Source organism: Engystomops pustulosus, chromosome 2 (assembly GCF_040894005.1).
Source record: "Engystomops pustulosus chromosome 2, aEngPut4.maternal, whole genome shotgun sequence".
In the NCBI taxonomy this organism is placed as follows: domain Eukaryota; kingdom Metazoa; phylum Chordata; class Amphibia; order Anura; family Leptodactylidae; genus Engystomops; species Engystomops pustulosus.
Window position 1 is genome coordinate 208,980,228 of NC_092412.1, and position 23,616 is coordinate 209,003,843.

Below are 23,616 nucleotides of genomic sequence, written 5' to 3' on the forward strand. Positions count from 1 at the left end.
TAAATTCAGATTTAGGGTGCAGCCACACATTCAGTTTTTCAGATTCAGTTTTTGAAGCCAAAAGCAGGTGCGGATCATAATGGGTGAGAACATATCATTATGATAAGCTGTTCCTTGCCTTTTTTCACTCTGCTCCTGGTTTGGACATCAAAAACTGCATCTGGAAATTTGAACGCACCCTTAAATTGTTTGAATAAAGTGATGGAAGTGAAGTTAAGCTCTCCCCACCCCAGAATGCCCCAACCACTAAGATTAATATCATTCATCAAATTGGAACCAGTTATGATGTCCCTGGGTCGCAGTGGTGTCATTAACAGCAAAGGGGGCATTATGAGGTGGGGAGAACTTGACTTCTGCAATAAACTCTCCGAATGAAGCGTCATCTGCAACAATTACTCCATTAAGATGTGGGACATTTATTTTGTGATTGGTCAATGAAATGAAAATTATTACCTTTTCATGCCCTTGTCATACAGGTTGAAAAAAGTATTGTCTATTATTAATTATCAGTTATTATTTGTTGTATAACTTTATTTTTTGACTGATTTTTTTTTTATTGTTTGTACTTCACAGCAGTAATGGTCATCATTATGACAGTACGCTCATGGCAATTTGTTTTGAAACAACAGAGAATCGTCCCAGGGGACATAGCAACAGTAACAACAATTACATCTAATAATTATTCTTTAATTGGCTCCGTCAAAAAGTCATTACGTTTTATGAGGAACAGCTCATACAGAGGAACTAATATGCAAAAACATGCTTTTTATTGTATCTGAGGTTATGTACTATAGCAGGACAGCTGAAATCCTGGTGATTTGCAGTACAGGCAGTGCCCGGGTTACATAATAGGATCTGTAGGTTTGTTCTTAAGTTGAATTTGTATGTAAGTTGGATCTTTATATTTTATAATTGTAACCCCAGCCAAATTTTTTTTGGTCTCCGTGACACTTGGATTTTTAAAACTTTTGGGTTGTCATAAGGATTAACAATAGGATTAACAGTAAATATTTATTGCAGATGCCTTTTATATCTCCTACAGCTGATCATTGTATCCTGGGACTAAAGTGCAGTAAATTACCAACATCCAGAGGTCCGTTTGTAACTAGGGGTCGTCTGTAAGTTGGGTGTTCTTAAGTTGGGGACCACCTGTAGTTTTTTTATGCCTCTGGCATTGCTGAAGCCTTATCTTAGCTTTTATCATTACTTAAGAGACTTCCCCGATTCACAGGGCCAAAACTTTCATGCTGATCATGGGTGATCTTCATGTAACAATTTTTATGTCTTTATTTTTGTAATTTTTCAGTCAGATATCAGTTTACGTAAATCTTCCTTAGCTTTCCTGAGAAAAAGTTATAGGGGAATATGAACGTCTTGTACAAAAAACGATAATGCTATAAATAAGTGAATACAACAAACTGAATGGGCCAGATTTACTATAAGTGAAGTAAAGGCGACACATTCATGAAGACCAGATCTGGGGTTGGCGGGTGGTTTGTGTGGTTGGGGTGGGCATGAGGGAGGTTCGGTGTTCGGGTGGGTGGGAAGTCCACTGTGTCAGTCATTCGCGTGGGTGGGCGAATGGGAGGCCGGCGGGTGGGAGGCTGTTTGGGAGGCACTATTCGGTCAGGCACATAAGCCTAGGAGCGCAGCAGGGACACAGAGGGAAGGGCCTTTTAAATTATGACTTGGCAGTGCGTCCCTGGCCCCCTTAACACCACAGACCTCTAAGGCGGTAGTTACGCCTCTGACAAGTCCCATGTTTCTTCAGTTATCAGTAACAGCTCCTCCCCTTTAGGCTCTGATCCCAGTGATGATGTAACAGACTGTCTTGCTCTGTTACCAAAGTAATAATGCATGTAACTGCCATCACTGCACATTACCTCACTGTGATGATGTTTCACTGCAACCAACCAGCTACAGCCAAACCAGTGTTGATCACATGACCTTCCCAGACAGTTTCAGGACATGTGTTATGGACATGTGACCAGCGGCCATCTTCTGTCCTGTGTCTCTTCCACAGGGACAAAGTCGCAGGACTGATTAAAGGGCCAGTAGCATTTTAATTCTCTATTATAGTTTATGTCCACAACATTTTTCTGCTAAGAGGAGCAAAATTCTAAATAACAACTAATTATATATTAGCTTATATTTTAAAGACCCATTTTAATATGAATTGTGCTTATTGCTGGAATACCCCTTTAAATGTTAAGAACACTTAAAAGAAATCTACCTTCAAAGTCCAGCATGATAAACCAGGAGCACTTGCTCATAGATCCAGGCACTTTCACTGTGATATTCTTGTATTTAATATACATTGCCTCCTTCCTTCTAAAATCAACTTTTAAAATTATTCTAATGATGCTGAAAGGCTCCTGGGGGTATGACTACACCATTTCTGTTTGTCTATAAGTTAGAACTATGGACAAGCTTTATTGTAGACAAATTTGATAACTTACAGTTGGTCATGACGGCCCGGGGTAAAGTTCAGCAATTTACCAGCATTCAGAGAGCTTTAAGAGACGTCCATCTGTAACTAAAAGCCATCTGTAAGTCAAGTGTGCTTAAGTTGGGGACTACCAATGCTAAAATGAATGAAAATTGTATATAAAATTGTAAATGGGATTCCAGCCTTAAATTGGTGATTTTAATCCTGCATACATTTTTGAATACTTTTTCTTAGCCAAAGTTAGCAGTAGATCCTAAGAAAAAGGCACCTAGATAGCTTTGTCCAATATTATCAGTTGTAAAATGAGTAACATTTTTTAAATGGCAGAAAGCTAAAATGTGTATCATTTAATACTTATTTCGGCACTATATTTGATATTATCTGTTTCCTTACAACCTATTAAAATCTGAATGCTGATATATGACTCTTTTAACCTCCAGGTGCAGCCACAATGGTGTTTTAAGAAGCTGAATTAGGTAAGCAAATTTTATTAAATTTTTATACGTTTCTGAAACTTATTTTTATAAGTTTCTGAACTCAAATGTAATCTGATTTAAAGGAAACCTACCACTTGTAGTGGCAGGTTTCTGATGGAAATACCGGGCACCAGCTCAGGGTGAGCTGGTGCCAGAGCTTATTTTCACTAGTGTTTTAAACCGCGGTATCGCGGTTTAAAACACTTTTTAAACTTTATAGCCGGCGCAGGCAGGTACGCGCTCGGCGCTTACCGTGCGCGCGGCTACATAGGAAGTGAATGAGAGCCGCACGCATGGTAAGCGCCGAGCGCGTACCTCCCTGCGCCGGCTATAAAGTTTAAAAAGTGTTTTAAACCGCGATACCGCCGTTTAAAACACTAACGAAAATAAGCTCCAGCACCAGCTCACCCTGAGCTGGTGCCAGGTATTTCCATCAGAAACCTGCCACTACAAGTGGTAGGTTTCCTTTAAGTACTGTACAAAAATCCTAAATGCAACTGTTTATAAATAACTCTATGGTTAGACTCTAGAAAAGGGGTGTGAAGTACCTGTTTTAGTAAAACTTTCATAATAAAGATTTTTCGTGTGTTTGCTTGTGCTTTGCAGTACTACATGTAGTACTATATTTTTCTTCATAGAACAAAATCCTCTCTATACTTTCATTTTGGTTGGGTTCATCATATAGATGCTGCTGTCTGGGCAGTTGTCGGCTGCAGGCAGCTCTACAGCAAGAAAACTCCTATTATAATTAAGGACCATTGTATGGCCCCCCTCTCTCATAGAGCTTCTGATTTTTTTTGTTCCGTAATCTGTTCCTATATTCCTCTTTATAGATTTACATAAACTAATAGTAACATTTTTTTTCTTCAATTGGGCTTTTACTGCTTTAACCCCTTAACGCCATTATCCTTTTTTGTTTTTTCGGTGTCCATTTTTTTTCCGCACCCTCTAAAATCCAGATTTTTTTTTAATTTTCCCATGTACAGAGCTTTATAAGAGCTTCTTTTCTATGCAATAAATTGTCCTTCCTTGTGACGGTATTTAATATTCCATGCAATACACTGGAAAGATGGAAGAAAAATTCCAAATGTGGTGAAATGGTCGCACTTTATCTGGGTGCTCCAAATGACGCCTCACATTTATTCTTTGGTTTGGTACAATCACGGTGATAATAAATTTATGTAGGTTTTAATATGTTTTAATAGATTTTAAAAGTTTAAACTCTTTTGTAAAAAAAAAAAAATCAGTGCTGATGCTAAAAGCTCTTCTTCATACTTTGGTGTACAGAGCTATCTTAAAGGAAACCTACCACTTGAAGTGGCAGGTTTCAGAAGAAAATACCAAGCACCAGCTCAGGGTGAGCTGGTGCCGGAGCTTATTTTTGTTAGTATTTTAAACCGCTGTATTGCGGTTTAAAACACTTTTTAAACTTTATAGCCGGCCCAGGGAGGTACGCGCTCGGCGCTTACCATGCGCGCGGCTCTCCTTCACTTCCTATGTAGCCGCGCGCACGGTCGGGCGCATGGTAAGCGCCAAGCACGTACCTCCCTGCGCCGGCTATAAAGTTTAAAAAGTGTTTTAAACCGCAATACAGCGGTTTAAAACACTAACAAAAATAAGCTCCGGCACCAGCTCACCCTGAGCTGGTGCTCGGTATTTCCATCTGAAACCTGCCACTTCAAGTGGTAGGTTTCCTTTAAGGAGTCATTTTTTCTGGAACGAGATGACATTTTTAATTGCTACCATTTTGGGGACTGTACGACTTTTTGATCACTTTTTATCAAAAAATGTATATAAAAAGTGGTGCTTCTGACGTTTAGGCGCTATTTTCCATTATGGGTTTCACCAATGGGAATAACCGTTTTTATATTTGGATAGATCGGGCATTTTCGTCATTCAACGATACCCAACATGTTTATGAGTTTACTTTTTTATTTATTTTTATATTAGTTCTGGGGAAAGGGGGTTGATTTAAATTTTTTGTTTATTCGAATGTATTTTTAGAACGCCCATGGTACTTGAACCCTAGGATGTTGGATCACTTCCACCATATACTGCAATACTACTGTATTGCAGTATATGGGGATTTTGCAATACATCTGTACCTGTCTGTTACTCACAGACCGTTACAGATGCTGCCTAAAGAAAGGCTTGATATAAACTCCCGGCGGTCTTGGCAACCGATCGTCACACCCCGATCAAAACCAGGATGGTGTCACCCATGTGCCACCGACATTAAAAAGCCCCCACCACCTTTGCTGGTGGCATTTAAATGGCTAACACTTGGGATCGCTGCCTGCACCGATTGCGCGTGTTAGAGACTGGTGTTTGCTTCACAATGCAGCAAACACCCAGCCATGAACTTCCAAATGTGGGAAGGGGTTAAGGTCTCAGAAAATGCACCTGATGAAAATGTTGGCAGGTTTTGAGATGATAGGATAAGAAAAGAAGCACTACACATAGATTTGTCAGGTGAATTAAAAAGGTTGCCCATGATTTGGAAAAATGGTCACTTTCTGCTATAAACAATGTCAAATCTAACTATAGGTTGTTTGTGGTATTGCAACTTAGTCCATTCATTTTGATAGGGCTTAGCAGCAAAACACAAACCTGATGTAACAATGGGGCTTATATACTAAGGTCCCGCGGCCGCATTTCTGTCGGTTTCTGGGATCCCACGGGGGATTGCATCACATGCGATCAGGTTGTGTCGCAATCGCGCCATCTTTCATGCGCCACAAATCGGGGGCGGGCCGACGGACAATCCGACGGAATCGGACTACGCACGGGATTTAACAAGTCAAATTGTGTCACAAGACATGCACTAACAATACACTGGGAAGAAGAAGGTGAACTCCAGAGGAGCAGGGAAGCGACACATGCAGGATCTCAGGCACACGATCTTGTTTGCATCTTGAATTGCAGAAGACTTCATCCTTGTCGGACAAACCTCGGGGATCGCGAAGGGATCAGGTAAGTAAATGTGCCATAATGTGTGAAAACAACCCCCTTATGGTGGTTTCACATTCACATTTTTTTCACATCACTGATTTATCACTGGACCAGTTTTGGCTCCTGAACAAATACAGATTGGTTTTTGCTTTCTGGCTTCAGGGATTTTTTACTGATGTCTTACTGAACTATTCTTTTCAATGGGCCTTTTGACACTTCAGTTTTTTTCCACTGATCCAATTTTGGTCAGTGAATACAAAGAGAAAGGGTTCTAAAAAGCAAGGAAAAAGTCACACTCCAAAGCAGGTAGATGTAAGGTGAAAAGGTTATGTCTTTATCCATCATGGAAACTACTGTGATGTATATTTACAAATGTAACTATTTGCACTTTATTGTATTGTATTTTGTTTGAATCAACATTGCAAGCACTTTGTATATACTTCTCTGCACTTTATATGGTTAACATAGGTGGTCTGTTTGAGGTCATGTGACTTCCATTTTTTTGTATAAATATCTGCCCTATTCATTATAAACATTGCTTCAGAAATGCTCATACCATATATTTTGGAGGACCTGTTTGCCTGGCCCTGGAAGCTTGCACCGACCATTTCTTGACAATTGTGCTGCCGAGAACTTTCTTCAAGGGTTTATTTTCTGTTAACTATCTGTTAAGCAGGGGCGTTTCCTACAATTTTTTGTGTTGGCTCACCTGTAAGCGTGGGTGTGGCTTTTATCTGTTTAGTACCTGTTTAGAAGTGACTTGCTCTACTGCACTTGTTTTCTGTTATGTAAGGATTTATCTAAAGAGATTTTTATGTAGCCTAGTGTTCAGTAAACAAACGAACAAACACTTTTTGGTCTGCTGATTGCATTTTTTATGTTTTATAAAAGATGCAGGATGATTGTCAGCACATCTTCCATGTAAACATGGATTTGCTACCTCTTATTATTATAGTCACACTAAATGGAATAATTGATAAATCAGTTGTTTTCCCCCATTCAATTTGCATTGAACTTGTCTATTGTCATTCTGTGCCGAATGTCCTCTATATGTATTACTTGATGTAAAAGAAAAATTCAATAAAAATGACATGAGTTAAAAAAAATTGGAATTGGCCTAGGTCAATAGATCAACACAAATAAGCATCACAAATTGCTGCTATCTTCAGTTGTTGTAGCCTGCATCTGCATGGTGGGGCTTGTATATAGACATGTTCAGGATTGTGTAAAATCTGAACATGTAAAAAAAAAATGTGTGAAATATTGTGCCACGCACGGCAATCTCCATCTGCTCTATAGAGATTAATGGAGCAGAACGGTCATGCACGACTTCCGGGGGCGGCAAGGTGTCCCATGGAGGTACCTGGGACCCCATTGGAACCCTCGTTATCGTGATCTGTGGTGGTCTCAGCACTGAGACCCCCACCAGTCAGCAAATTGGGCCCTTTCCTGTGGATCCTTTTTTTTTAAAAGGGGTTTTCCCACAAAACAAAGTGTCTTTTCATACTTGATGTCAGTATTGATGTAAGAGGCAGCATGGAGAACACACTTTCTAAAAAAAACCCTGATACATTACTACTGGAGGGGGCAGAGGGGGCACTGATCTATAGTTTGACTTCAGTAGCAGAGAGTTTAGGTTCATCTCTGCAGGCAGGGGTGCAACTAGGAGAGGCAGGGCCCCATCACAAACTTCTGAATGGGGCCCCGTACCCGCTTAAAAATGTACATATTACATTCATATATATACACACACATTTTCCTATATACATAAATATATAGTTTTTCACTCACACACATTTTTACATCCGTACACATATAGAGCATATACACATCACATGTAAACACATACAGTGCTATATTCAGATGTAAAGCATAAATACACATAACAGATACAACATACATACTACATCATATATATGTTATACACATATTATGTTGTACAATGTGCACCATAAAATGTATATAATGGTGCATATCCTCCATTCTTTAGTGTCATGTGGGATGATGGGGTCCCCAGATACTGCAGGCCCCATAGCAGCTGCTATGGCTGCTATCACTGTAGTTACGCCCCTGCCTGCAGACAAGTATAGCCAAGTATAGAGTCAATCAGATGCACTATCCTAGAGCAATACAGTGATACAGTGTATCTGACCATGTCATTTAGCACATCATTATACCCTCCCCATAATACATAGGAAACACAAGGCTGCTCACCCTAAACTAGCCAATAGAAATTGTTCACTTTTTTCTGTGCGTAAATCAGCCTATGCAAGCCTCTGGGACGCTGTATACTGCTTGTATACTTGTTAATGCATAACAATGAAATATCTGACTAATTCTGGTGTATACCCTGTAAAATATATTTAACAGTTTTGAAAAAAATCCATATGCCTATAGAAACAGTACTAAACATCTACCATAGTTACTAGAACCTTAACATACGTTTTTAGATTTATTCTGCATACCTCCCTCCTGGAGACTCTTTATTACATTGTGTTTTATTGTTAAAATGCAGAATGAAGCTATTGACAGCATAAATAGCTGCAAATGTATATCCCATTTACAAGTAAAATGACTGTATATGAATAATGTAGGGAACACTTCTCCATATAAGCCTGCAGCACTGCCTGTTCTTGTTGCAGTGTCATTTTTTTTTTCCAATGTTGCCTCTATGAGAACAGAAGCGTAGGATGAAGAAGCTGGTCTTCTCGCTCCAGCAGCAGCCTTCTGAATATGAGCTCACATTTGGATCAGTGGTATTTCAAGCTGCAGAAATCTGTTAGATAATATGTTCTCCTAAACAAAGCAGAAAATCTGTCTGCTTAGGTCTCCATAGCTAATCATAGGAGCCCTTGCTAGAAATGCACTAGAAATGCAGGGGGTCATTTGTTAATTTAACTTAGTACAGGCGGTCCCCTACTTAAGGACACCAAACTTACAGATGACCCCTAGTTACAGACGGATCCCTCTGCCCACTGTGACCTCTGGTGAAGCTCTCTGAATGCTTTACTATAGACCCAGGTTGCAATGATCAGCTGTAAGGTGTCTGTTATGAAGATTTATTGATAATCCTTGGTCCCATTACAGCAAAAAATTTTGAAACTCCAATTGTCACAAGGGCAAAAACTATTTTGTCTGGATCTACAATTATAACATATACGGTTTCGGCTCTACTTAAGAACAAACCTATGGAACCTATCTTGGACTTATAAGATTAATTATGGGTCTTATTTTTGTAGACGTAAGTTTCTGTCACATTTTGAGTCCATGCACATGATTGTTAGACGCTAATATTTGAGTGGAATTACAGATTTCTTCCAATAAAATAAATAGGAGAGAACTCGGCTACCATTCTAGGTCATTAGACTGAAACAGGAAAAAAAATAAAAATTCTTATTATTTGGTGGAAGGGCAGTTCTGATCTAAGATAAAATGGAAAAAAACTTCTTAGCATTTCTCTATAAATCATTGTAGAAAATGTTTGAATAAGGTAATCCTAAATTTACCCTTGCGAAAAGGTCATTTCACCTACTCATTATGACCCTATTTAGTCATTCAAGACCGGGGTGTGAAGGAACTTGTCCTTTTTACAGAAAATTTAATACATTCAAGGACTATCAGAGAAAGTTTACAATTCATATATTTAAATGGGTTTTCCCAGTGCTTCCAGCCCTGAAATAGTCACAATTTCTTGCACACTGCAAGAAATTGTGATTATTCTTGTGACTAAGCCGACTTCATGCCATATGGGCGTGAAGGGGCGTGGCCTCTGGCACAGTGGGGCGGCACAGGGCATTTGCAGGTTTTTATGTAAAACTTTGCCAGGACAGGCCTTACATATTTTTGCCCGTCACCCTGGCCTTAAACGGATACATAACAAGGCCTATGCCTTGATATATCCACCGTGACTGGGGAGACAAAAGATAAATTCCCCCCTGTACATGTATAGGTGATCTAAAGGAATAGGTGTTGGCTAAACAAGTCTTCAGTTGACAGCATGGCCTCAAGAGGTTTTAGGCTACCTGCAGAAGAACATGCCAAATCTCAGCCATTTAATATATCAGTCTGGCATCTATTTTTCACAGATCCTTGTAAACTATGGTCCATTAGTTATTTATGTAAAATGGTTCTGACTAGGACATGCTCTACTTCTTAACACGTCAGTCGCACAGGTAATTAAAATAATGGACACTGAAGAAACAATTTTCACAGTTGTGTGGATCTGCCCTTAGAAAGATTAAGAAACCATACTATAGTTAGAAAAAGAAGACATCTTTCTACAATCATTGTTCTTTCTAGGGGTTGTCTTGTATACGCACCTCCTCCATCGCTTGTGATGTCCTGCCCGCTGTTCGTCTGATCCGTGCCCCTGTTTGTTTACAGGGGCTCGAAAGCTGTCCAGGGGGATCTTACGGCCAATCGAGTTGGCCTGCCAAGCCCGCCCATTACCATAACCCAGCGCCGGATACAGTGCTGGGAGATGGGGGCTTCCATGCCCCTGTTAACAAACAGGGGCACTGATCAGACGGACCATGGCGCAGGACATCAGGAGCGACGTTGGAGGTGAGTACACGTTTAAAATTAAAGGGAGCCAGACTGGGGCGGCTTTTTAAAGAAATAAACACTTGGACAACCCCTTCTTAATGTAGATAGTAGAACACCCTTATTAATTATATTGCAAACGTTAATTAGAACATTTTCCAGAACTAATGTGAAACATTCATGTATTTGTTCCGATCAGTTCTATTTCAGCTGATTTGTCATTCGTGACTCATAGATGTGCTTGGAAATATCATGTGGCAGAGAATATCTTGTCAGCGTTGAAGGCCGCTCTTGTCAATCTCAATAGAATAATAGTCTTCCATAGAACATGAGTGGGAATGCATCAGACCTTGTCTGCCTGTGTATATTTAAAATACCATAGACTCCAAAGCAAGTTTCCTGTTTCCTATAGATGATCAAATAGATTGAGATTCATGTATTTTTTTCCCAAAGGAGATGTTTTTTATTCACATGGTCCAATTCATGTTGTAGACTTAATCAAATGACAAAGAAACGGTGCTCTTAGTAGCATCAATAGTATTGGCTACCATCAGGTCTATGATTAATGTATCTACAGGCCACACAACAGCGGGGCTAGACTGTAACAAATATATTTGGTGACCACATGGTCATAAATGCAGATTACAGTTAAGAATTGTATTGTTTTATTTACTGATTACAATGATTTATGAAAGCAACCGGGCATGGTTACTCATATATCCATGCACTGTGTACTTATATTTGTTATGCTTTGCCTCTTTCCTTCTAAAATCAACTTTTAAAATTATGCTGTTGAGTCAGAAGGCTCTGAAGGTGTTACCAGAGCCACTCAGTGCTGCCGTTTCGAAGTTTTTTTTTATGCATTGGTGAATAAAGATATAAGCAGTCCCCAAGTAACGTACATGATAGGTTCTTTAGGTCTGTACTTAAGTTGAATTTGTATGCAAGTCGGAACTGGTGTAATTCATAATTGTAACTCCAGAAAAAAAAATTATGTTCCTTTGATTATTGAATTTTCAAAAATTTGGGCTGTCATAGGAAGTATTATCAATAAAGTTTCACCACAGTCAGCTTCACCTGCAGTCACAGTGGACAGGGTTTCACCCGGCTATAGCTGGCAGCGTATTGGAGAGGAGGAGGGGTGAGCAGCCCTCTCCATAGCACAGCACATGGCAGTAAACACGGGGAAAGATAGAGCATGTGCCTATAGCCGTCTATGGGGACGTATATATCCATGTGTGAAAGGACTGTATAGCTATCATATATCTATTATAGTTCATTTGCAACCTCCTCGTCCTCTTTAATTTAAATACTGAAGGTTTTCTTGTCTTCAGGGGCGTAACTTGAGGGGGTGCAGAGGTTGTGGTCGCACCAGGGCACAAGAGGTTTAGGGGCCCTTATGGTGTCACTTTCCTATATGAGAAGACTATTACTATAAACAACCATACATTGTAGTCAGGGCCTGGCACAGACTTTGCACTGGGGCCCATCAGCTTCTGGTTACGCCACTGCTTGTCTTCCATGGTTTATTGTCTCTTTCTTAATAGGATTGCTTCCTGCAGTATTGTTAGCTTTATTTTATGCTATAATACAATAAAGAAGCTACAAGGCATATACTGTATGTTATAAGCACTCTGAGTTTATAAAACTACTGATAGATGAGGGAATAGCGAGGACAGCGAGGTTGTCCTCTATCTGTTTACAGTTGGATACAAGAAGTTGTTATGGAATTACTTTGAGTCATAATTCTATATGTTATTATTTATATGCTTGTCTTTGTTCCATCTGCTGTTCATTATTTTCAGCCGTACACAAAATAATTTTAACAGATGTTAACAATAGTGTAAAGGTTGGTGAAAGTCTGGATTGTACTAGACTGTATGTTCTTGTATACATGGCTTGTAGCATTCGCTGTACTTGTCCTTGAACTGTCTTCTCTGACTAATAGCTGGACGCGTTTTCTGTAGCTTACTCTAGCAGAAAGATGCACAGTAGAAGTAGAAAAAACAACTTGATGTTTATAATAAAAAACATTTAGAAATGCCTGGTTTTATCCTGCCAGTCAGGGGTATATAGCACTCACGTGAATTTAGCTAAAAGGGTTTACTGCTGAGAAAAATCAATACATTAGCACATTGATATTACCAAAAAGTGCCTGAACAACAGTTATTTATGGAACAAAATTCAATTAATATCTTGAGATATGTACACACATTCCCCAAAATAGGTGTCACCCAAATATTTAATCTATATATGTTAGTTGAAGATCTCACAACTACAGGTTTTAATGGAAAATGAGCCCCTGCCTTCTCTTAGATACTTGCCTCTCTTCTCCTGGGGAGGTTTCCATTAGATTTTGGAACATTGGACCAGGGTACAGTTTAGCTTTGATGAGTAAAGAGTTAAAAGATTAAAAACGGTCTACCAAGAGCTACATACTAATCAAGATATGGAGCTTAGTATATATTGTTATAGTACAGTATATGGATGAAACGCTTAGAAAGACAATTGATAATTGTTTTCAAGTGTTAACTAGTATGTATGTATGTGTATTTGTCTATCAGCTCTTGGATCAGCAGATGGACATGCAGTTTTCTACAAATTTTGAACACCAAGTGGCCAAAGTAAATTTTATAACTTTGAGGGTTTACCTTAAGGGTGCGTTTACAAGTGGTAGTAACGCATGTGTTTTCAAACGCGTCAGAACAGCTGAGAAGAGGAGATTTACCAGATTACATAGCGGTTAACATTGTGTTTTTAAAACTAACGTGTTAATGGAATGTTAACATAGTGTCAACAAATACACATGTTAACATATATGATTTTGTAAACACAATGTTTACAGCGATGTAATCAGGAAAATCTCCTCTTCTCAGCTGTTCTGATGCATTTGAAAACGCATGCGTTACTGACACGTGTGAACGCACCATAATAGTTTTTACATTGCAGACATTGTTCCCTTGATATGAATAAGCGTGGGACAACCCCTTTAACTTTATTTTGAACTAAAAAACAGAGCTTTAATAGCCCTTAATTTAAACCTATTCCATGGTTTTTCGTCCGGATATGCGCTAAAACTCATGTAAACACATCCAATCTTCGCCAAGTTCTTCCTTACATCAGCGGGGTATAACAATAGCGCCATTATCTTGTGTGAACCCATTACAGACCCCTATACTAATGCCCATTTATCGATGATGAACAGATTATTTGTACTTTTATTTTTTCTTGCTTGATTTTCTTGAAGAAAGTGTGAATATTTCAGTCCTAACACTTTGATGGCCAGTTCTTCACAGTCAGTGCAGGAAATGCCCACTGAAGTAAATCTGTTTGCTAGCTGCTAGCTGATGTTCCTTATGACTGTGAAATAAAATTGCTTGCACAGTTTGAGATATAAATTTTACACCTCAAGTTGTTTACCAAAACATCTCACTTCTTAGAATTCTATTATTATGGGATGTTTTCAGTGGCAGTCGTGTTTTTGTATGTAATGCACGTTATGATTGAGACAAAAATAGAAGCATAATCCCCTGAAATTCTGCAAGCCGGTGATTTCTCTTAAGAAAATATATACATCGAGACTTCACTTAAAAAGTTTCTGTGATTTTCTAATGTGTTTGATTTTGTTCTTATTGTGTGTTGTTATATGCTGCCGATAATGATACGTGACTGTGTATCAATCAGTATAAGAACGTGTGCAATATCTGGCCGCAAACAATGGACACATGTTCCATTGTTGCAGCCCATATGTCATTGCCATGTGAGGTCCACTGATTGCCCGTGGTTTCAAAGGCCCGTTGAGTGGACTATCCAAGCCGCATTGGCATGCTTTTGTTCTTTTTGTGTTACATGCTGCAGATAACCACTGGTGGCGCTTTATGGCTATGTGACTGAAGGCCTAGTGTATGGGCTAACTATCCAAGCCGCATTGGCATGTGAGGACCACTCATTGCTCATGGTATCCAAGGCCAACTGTATGAGCCAACTGCCCAAACCGCAAATAATAAAGCAGATCCTATCTTCCTGTGCTTGTGGATTGGGCAGTCGTCTCATACAGAGAGCTACCAAAACATACGAAAAGGTCCATGTAGGTGAAAAAGACAGTGAACATTACATTCGTATAAGAGGTCACTTTTAGAAGAGATAAAAGTTGAAAAAAGGTAAGCGGAGTGGGGAGGGTGCAGTTGCAAGGTCAGTGCAGCAATTCGAAAAGGAGTCTCAGATTGGTCCATCAGTGTCAGCCGGTCCACAAGATGTCTTCTACACTGTCATTTGGTCCTGTACTGCAGTGTCATGCCTTTGCAGTTTTTTATGCACCTGACTGGACCAGAGATACTGAAGATCCTGTGTCACTACAGCCTATGACCTCATGCACATGAAAAGGTACATGCCCACATGTGGTCCATTGTGGCCCTCGTGTCACTCATATGTCAATGGTCTCGATAAAGACTGCTGAGCCACAAATGCTAGCAGGAATAGGGCCTGCTCTGACTTTTACATTTAAGGCGGTCAGCTGACACACAAGTGTCAGTGGAAACCAGGGCAATGTGTGTGAGCCTAAAGAAGTGAATTTTTATATGTGGTATTCGTTAAATCAAAAGTGCACAGACAAAAGCAACGTTCATATGCATGAGGCCTATCTCTGTCCTCGGTGGTCACAGGAGCAATAACACTGACATGACGCAGATTGTCTGGAATATATACTGTGACTAGAGATGGGCGAATCGATTCTAACGAAGTGGAATTTGTTTAGAATTTCAGGAAAATTTTGGTTCTGCACGAATCCGTAGTTTACGGTGAATCATGGGAAAATTTCCCCCCCCCCCTTTATTAAAAAAATGGCCGCAAGCACAATGTGTTATATGGAGCAGAGAACTCTGGGCAGAAGAAAGGAACACCCTTGATCACATGTGCAGACATGTAAGCCAATCAGCGACCAGCAGGCTTATGTGATGTCACATCCCTATAAAAACAGATGGGCATTTGCAATCTCGTCATTTTACACTGCATGTGCTGTCTGTAGCGTCTAGCTGCTTGTACTCAGTAGCTGAGTTTTGTATACCCCAAATTTCAATTCTGTTTTGTTGCTAAAGTTGATATCAAGAAATCAGTGTCAAATCCACATAGTTGCTGGAGTGATTTTTTTTCTCAAAGTCCAGAGTGTCAGTTTTTGGAGTTCTGTATTCCCCAAATTTCAATTTTTTTTTTAGTTGCTAAAGTAGATATCAAGAAATGAGTCTGGATTCTAACTACCTGCCTCGGCCACTATTCTGATGCTGCCACCCACCTGATGCCACATCCCATCTGCTGCCAGTTGCTCCATCTGCCTCCCACCATCTTTACCAGGAACTGGAATTGTCACCTCCAGAATTTGTCATTGTGCCACTCTCTGACCTCATGCTGCTGTTGCCACCTCCACACTCTGTCATTCTGCCACTCTGTGGCCTACGATGTTGCTGCCACCTCCATAATTTGTCATTGTGCCACTCTGCAGCCTACTCTTGCTGTTGCCAATTGACCGCTGTCTCCATGGAACACCCTGTGATTTCCATAATGCTGTTTCCACCCTCCACTCTATGACGTTGCCGCTATCTTTTTCCCCTTCATTTCATCAGAAGGAATGAAAAGCCTCAGGATTGATAGCCAAAAGCAGGAGTGGATACAGAACACAGAGGACATGCAAATATCCCATTTACTGCTCATCTCTGTTTTGGATCCACTCCTGTTTCTTTTATGCTTTAGTAATACTGATGGATTATTGACCGATTGAAAGCAGACACTGATGGGTGAAAAGAAGGGCAAAATGATCAGTGACGTCAATGCAGAATTACTGCCGACACCCTCTCCACTCTTTTGGGGGTTTCTACATGTATCAGCGTTAAACAGAACAGGTTCTGTCATAATCTATGGAATCATCTGATGTCAGTGTAAAAAGAGTGCACTCTTTGATGTTATAGTGGGATCTTGGCCCTAAGCTCGGTCCTTTCGAGCTGGCACAGACGTTACCTTGTCAGGCAGCGTTCTCACTTCACTTATTTCATGAAGTTGGCCTATGTAAGTGCCCATGGAATTGAAGAGTGAAGCGATTCTAAGAGCGGTGGCTGTCATATGCGTGTCATACTAAAACATAGCATTGTTTGAAGACCAAACCACGCTCCCTATGCATATTTGAGCACAACGTTCTACAACACCCTACAGGCTCTCTGCAGACAGGAAATACCTGTTTTAAAATGTGATTAGCCATCATTTGTTATTATTTGATACCAATATGTTATCACTATTAAGGATCCTGGAGCCTTCTCTAGGGTCTATATACAAGTTTGAAGTGTGCAAAAAAAATTAAGATATAGATGTTTACTAGAGATGTACTTTACTTTTAACCATGCACATTTATAATTATAATTTATATTCTATTTCACAATATTTCACTTGTGTAGAAGTATCATTAAGTCTGGAGTGCATTCATTGTAGGACTAGAATGATTGATTGAAAATAAGCAGTTCATATGTAAGACTCAGAGGTAATGATAGTATATAAGTAAGTACTTTCTAATGTAACATGTTTCTATGGGGCCATTCAAGTGTTCTCATTCTAGAATAATACTGTACAGATCACATTTATTCTCTGAATGTTGGAGAAAAATTAGTTTTTACCAAATAAAATTTATTCTGCATCATGGATAATGATTCCATTATCAGGATGTTGGATCATAAACTGTGTAGTGGCGACCGGGTCCTCGGGGATACAACGTAGCACAAAAGCATTCACATCCCATGACTCCAGATGTTCTTCACTGGGGAGGAGTGATGGGGTAACCCCTGGAATTTGCATATAGAGCAAGAATTGGTATCTGTGATATCCTGTCTCAGCTGGAGGATTTGGCCGATGGTACGGAGATAAAACTTTTCCTGTTACTTCTCTTCCCTTAAGAAGAACATGCCCTGGTATATCACTGACCAACCAATGTCTCTGGTGTCTGTATATGGGATGGAATCTGCTGGGAACATCAGGGTCTACCATCATTAAAATATACATCATTTCTGGTATGGCTTTAGAGAACTTGATCCAAGGAGGGCCCCAAACTTTGATAATGCTCTCTGAATACCCAAAGCAGTTTGGTATGTAAATACAGGAAACTTCACCCAAATTTGGGTATATGACACGGAGGTTACCACTGCAGAATTTGGAATCATCTCCAATCAGAGTCTCAAAGTCGCATGTAACAGGTAAACAGGAGAAGAATGGTGGTAGGGAAGACATAATCCCAAATATAATACATATATTTTCCATTGAAAGTATTTCTGTGTAGGTTGTTGCCACCTATGGCTCTGCGGGACCATCTTGTCATGTTTTCAGAAACACTCTGGTTCTAAACGTTTATGATGTCACAATGGGTTCTGTTTATGATCTGTGTTGTTAGCCTGGTTTTCTTGCTGAATGAAGGGTATACTTGGGTGGTTGCATGTGGACACTACAGATCAAAGACCAAAGTTCGTAAAAGTCTTTTCAAAAATCGAAGACTTTCTAGTGTTGGAAAGAGTTGGAAGCGGCAGTCTCCATTAAACTGCCCAGATCCATATCTATATTAGATAGTTAAAATGGAGATGTGATTAACGTTGTCTATTTTCACTAAAATCCCTTAATTTCAGTAATGCTGGACTTCCCTGCTTAAATTACAGATGGTGATATTTTTATCTGAGCACCTGCTTCTTCCTTTCTGTGTAGCTGTGGTGGACAGCTATAGAATTTGCTATATATACTATCTTTTCTTTGAGCATATCCATTGACAAATTCTGGCACCACAAATGATGGCAAAGGGATTCTACATTAAATTGTTTTTCATGCATGTAAATGAAACTGTACCCAAAATATCTCCATAGAGCTTTTCACAAGCTTCCGTTCCATTCTATAGAGGGGTTGTTCTGAACGTTTGAATGCGAGAGTCAGCCTGTGTGTTACGGATAGAACCTGAAAACACAATAAACAGCTTTTTTGCAGAGCTAAATTTTCAGAGCGCTTTCTGCATATAGATTGGCTATTTCCGTCAGCATCTGTTCAGAGTATGCCTCCCACACTGTAACGCAATGTGTTTAATTCAGCGAGTTCCTCCTGATCTCTGTTCAGATGATTGCACATTCAGACCCTACAACATATGGCACAGGCTAAGAAATTGATTGGCCTCTAACAAGCTGAGGGCTCTCTATCCCTCTGAAGGACATAAAATATCCTTGTTGTTTAGGCGGTCTAGAATACTTTAATTAATGTTGTCATTATCTTTCCTTAACGCTCTCATGCCATGCAGTAATTCCTAACAAGAACTATCCAAAGCAGTTTGAATGTAATTTTCCACCGACCTCCAATCTTAAATTCCCTGGACCCATTGCTTCTGGAAATGTATTAAAGTGCAATTTAACCTTTGGTGAACCTGCATTAATGTACTCTAATATATTTTTATTATCTGAGCGGCTTCAGTAACAGCGATCCGCCATGGCACAGAAATCAGCATGAAAACAATTTATTTTCCAATCTAGCAGCAGTTCTAATGCAAAAGAAGAGCGGAGCAGTTGTCCATAGCAACTATTACCGTTGCTGTTTTCAGCACCACTGACAATGTGTGCTGGAATTCTGCTGTAGGTAAATTTGGCTGCTGTCTCTCCTTTAGTATTTTTCCCCTCTGAGCAATGCATTTGTTCTGCGGCATTACAAGGAACAGTAATATGGCTATATTCACATGAATTAAGCAATGTTGCAATACTTTGTACAGTGGGATGGTAGCACTTCTTTGCTAATATAAAGGGTGGCCCTTTCAGTCCCAATATTGGTCGGTGACCCACGAATTGGACTTCCACTGATCAGACAGTAATGGCATATTCTAGCAATATCCTAGTTTTGGGCCTGGCAACATACCGGAAGTTGTGGGGGTGGGGACCCCTGCTTCATCCAATGACTCCCTCCCAGGGCCAGAAGACAATACATGAAGTAAAGTACCCTGGAAAATGAAAGTGGCATCCCATGTCCAAGGAGGCCCGTTTTTGAATGTAGTGGGTCCTGTGATCCCATGGAACTTCTGGTCAGATGCTTTACCCGAAACCAGAAGTACAAATATATCCATCGGTAAGTATGCATTCTTTTTTTTTTTTTCATTGCCACAGCGCCAACACCCTAGGGCAGTGATTGTGAACCTTTTTGAGACTGAGTGCCCAAACTACAACCAAACCCACTTATTTAAATAGAAAATGCTAACGTGGCAAATTAAGAAGTAACATGTTACTACCTGTTTTGTCACGGTTATTAATTGTATTGGCGTCCTAAAGGACACCAATGTAGTTGAAAGAAAGAGGAGAAATTCAGATTATCATTGTAGCTTCCTTCCATGGTACCCTGAAGAGAAAGAATTGCGGTGCCCATAGCAGGAGCTCCAATAATAACGCAGCCTTGTCTGCACCTCCTTGCTACTCCTGTAGTCCTGGGCAGCTATGTGTAGTTTTAAAATAGTGCTGATCATAGCACATCCTGGGTGGCCAGAGACTGCAGGAGGTGGCTTTGAGTCCTGTCTGGAACCTCTGTGCAGGGTCGATGGCCTGGGTGCCCACAGAGATTGCTCCGAGTGCCACATTTGGCACCCGTGCCATAGGTTTGACACCACTGCCCTAGGGGTTTTAGCTATTCAATATGGGACAGTGAAAGCTGACATGAAATTATTGTAACATATTTCTTTCTAGTTAGTAAATTTTAACAAGCTTCAAATACATTATGTGAACCCAGACTAGGACAGCTAAAATAACATTCATCTAACACAACCATTAACAATTGTATGTTTTTCAGGGCGGCATTGTCACTAATTCCAGTAGGCATTCTTTCTCATTGCAAAGTTATATAAGGTGGCTAATAAGAAACCCCAATAATGACAGTACTTGTGAATTGTGTGCAATTCAAATAATTATAATTAGATTTTTTGTTGAAGTATTTTATATTTCATCTTTGACTCTGGACACAATTGTAATTTTTCATTACCGACATGTCCACAGTCTACGTTGCCTATTAGTTTGAGTGAAGCAGAAGCCTTGTGTTGTGAAGAACTGCTGTGCCATTTGTCTTTCAGACAGTGTTAAGAAAAGTAGAGAGGACATGACTAAGCTTCTCTGGACAGCTTGTAGGTGTTTGGCATGGATGTTGTGAAGATTTGTGTGGATGGTTGACAATCTCAATAAAGTCTGTCATTTTATATCTCGATTGCACTGTTTACCGTCACCGAAAGAATCCAGAAGAATAAATACAGTTCCAGGCTATCACAGAGGAAGGCAGAGCAAACATCTGATCCCTTATAACCTGGAGCAGGTAGTGCTAAAACATTTTAGCCTTTACGGAGACAATTTTTTTATTGACCCCACAAATTTAAAGAGCCATGTATGCATATATACACTGGAGATCAACATTAGAGAACAATGGATGATCAATTTGTTTTTCAGAAATAATGTTATTTCCACTGATCAACATTTAATGGATTATTTGTAAGGGGTTCACCATGCCACTAGAACGTGTCTTACAAAATTACCAAATTGTATCAACATATAATGACTGAACCACAGAGAGATTATAATTACACTAGTCACCAATCAGTTGGATGTGTACAGGCATTTGCGATGAATGACTTCAGCACACAGGACATCACTAGTCTCTCACATTGCTCTGGTGGGATTTTGGATCACTCTTCTTCCAGTCTCTTCCACAGTTCTGTGACTGTTGTTGGTTTCTTGGTCATAATTTTGTCACCAAGGATTTTCCAGAAGTTTTATTTTGGGACAGGAATATGGGCTGTTCCAACGAACTGCTTTACCCATTTTGCTGTGTAGGAGCAAATGGATACAATCCAGTGAAGAAAAGGTGGAAGAAAAATAGGACTTCTGATAGACGCTGTTGATATAAAAAAATGTTTCTTTATTGTTTAAAATTACAACAAAAGATGTATAAAAAAAATACTGTATTTACTCGAGTATAAGCTGAGGCCCCTAATTTTACCACAAAAAACTGGGAAAACCTATTGACTCGAGTAGAAGCCGAGGGGAGGAAATGCATTGGTCACAGCCTCCCGCCAGTATACAGCCTGCCAGCCCCCTGCCCCATTATGCAGACAGCCCCCTGCCCCATTATGCAGACAGCCCCCTGCCGCATTATGCAGACAGCCCCCTGCCCCATTATGCAGACAGCCCCCTGCCCCATTATGCAGACAACCCCCTGCCCCATTATGCAGACAGCCCCCTGCCTCATTATGCAGACAGCCCCCTGCCTCATTATGCAGACAGCCCCCCGCCTCATTATGCAGACAGCCCCCCGCCTCATTATGCAGACAGCCCCCCGCCTCATTATGCAGACAGCCCCCCGCCTCATTATGCAGACAGCCCCCCGCCTCATTATGCAGCCAGCCCCCCACCCAGGCGGCCCCTGGCAGGTCTTCTGTGCAATCCATCAGCAGCAGTTCTGTGCGGCTAGCTCTGATGTCACCTGCCGCCACTGACAGCATGTGTGCCAGATTTATCAAGTTGTCTGAATGTCAGAATATTCTTGGTTACCCATGGCAAGCAATCACAGCTCCCCTTTAAAATATTCATGAGTAATGGTAAAATGAAAGCTGAGCTGTGATTGGTTGCCATGGGCAACTAGAAATATTCTGAATTTCAGACAGCTTGATAAATATGCCCCACTGTATGACGAGACACTGCTGATGGAGTTTCTCTGCATTCTGCATCCTGTCCCCTCACCCATTTGTCTTTCGAGGCAACCAGCCTTTGGGGAGACTTTAATGAGTTCTTGATGTTGTAAAAATGCAATATTCCCAAAAATCACAGTGTACCCTTTTGGCCTTCATCTGGACAACCTGCTGCCGGAAGATTTAGTCACTTGAAAACCGGAAAGTTATGCTGCCAGTTTTTCTGTTAATTAAGAAAATTAGTTCTAGGTGCCAGATTCACACCAATTAACTTGCAGGTGAATAAACCCTTTAAAGTCCTGGCCTTTTTTTCGTTTTTTGCTTTTACATTTTTCACTCCCCACGATCAAATATCTATAACTTTTTTTTTTTTACACGTAAAAACTTGTGACAGCTTGTGTTCTACATAACAAATTGCACTTCATAGTGACGGTATTTAATATTCCATTATGTGTACTAGAAAGCGGGCAAAAAATTCCAAATTCAGTGAAATTGGTGAAAAAACACATTTGCACTGTTTTTCTTGTGGGCTTGGATTTTACGGCTTTCACTGTGTGCCCCGAATGACATGTCTACTTTATTATTTATGTCGGTGCAATGGCGGGGATACCATATTTGTATAGGTTTTATCATTTTTTCATACATTTACAAAAATTAAAACCTCCTGTACAAATTTTTTTTTTTTTTGATTTTGCTATCTTCTGCCGCTAATAACTTTTTCCTACTTTGGTGTATAGAGCTGTGGGTGGTGCCATTTTTGGTGACTTTGATGACGTTTTCAATGCTTCTATTTTTAGGACTGTACGACCTTCTGATCACTTTTTATTGAATTTTTAATATTTTTCAAAATGGTAAAGTACCATTTTTGACTTCGGGTGCTATTTTCCGTTACGGGGTTAGACTGTTATTATATTTTGATTGGCCATTTTCGAATCCGCCGATACCTAATGTGTTTATGATTTTTACTGTTTATTTATATTTATATCAGTTCTATGGAAAGGGGGGTGATGTGAATTTTTAGGTTTTTAATATAATTTATTTTTTTTTTTATATATATTTTTCAGACACCCTAGGGTACTTTTCACCCTAGGTTGTCTACTTGATCCTACCATATACTGCCATACGACTGTATGGCAGTATATGGGGATTTTCCTCCTCATTCATTACAATGTGCAAATCGTACATTGTTATCAATGGGTTAAAACGAGACGGCCCGGGTCTTCGGAAGACCTGAGGCTGTCATGGCAACCGATTGCTGCTCGCCGATGACGTCACGGGGAGCGACAATCGTCACCAAGATCTTTTTGATCGCACCGATCGCGGTTGTTACTGATCACGGTTGCTGCAACATGCTGCAAAGACTTACCTGCTATGGAGAGGGCTCAACCTGTGAGCCATCTCCATGTACTCGTAGCCGACCGGTGACGTGCCATTACGTCATGGGTCGTTAAAGGGTTAAAGTGTTTTTTTATTGCTTCAGAATATATACA

The 23,616-nt window shown here is 40.1% G+C and overlaps 1 protein-coding gene and 1 pseudogene across 12 annotated transcripts in view; one reads left to right on the top strand and one right to left on the bottom strand.

Moving 5' to 3' along the window:
• Positions 1-23,616, top strand: part of CDKL5 (cyclin dependent kinase like 5) — a 193,887-nt gene that overhangs the window by 43,693 nt on the left and 126,578 nt on the right. For all 12 annotated transcript variants that reach the window (XM_072137929.1, XM_072137927.1, XM_072137935.1 and 9 more), the window contains exon 2: positions 2,890-2,925. The gene's annotated coding sequence lies outside the window, so the exon portion shown is untranslated. The remainder of the gene's footprint in view (positions 1-2,889; positions 2,926-23,616) is intronic.
• Positions 17,062-17,779, bottom strand: LOC140116722 (phosphatidylethanolamine-binding protein 4 pseudogene; annotated as a pseudogene).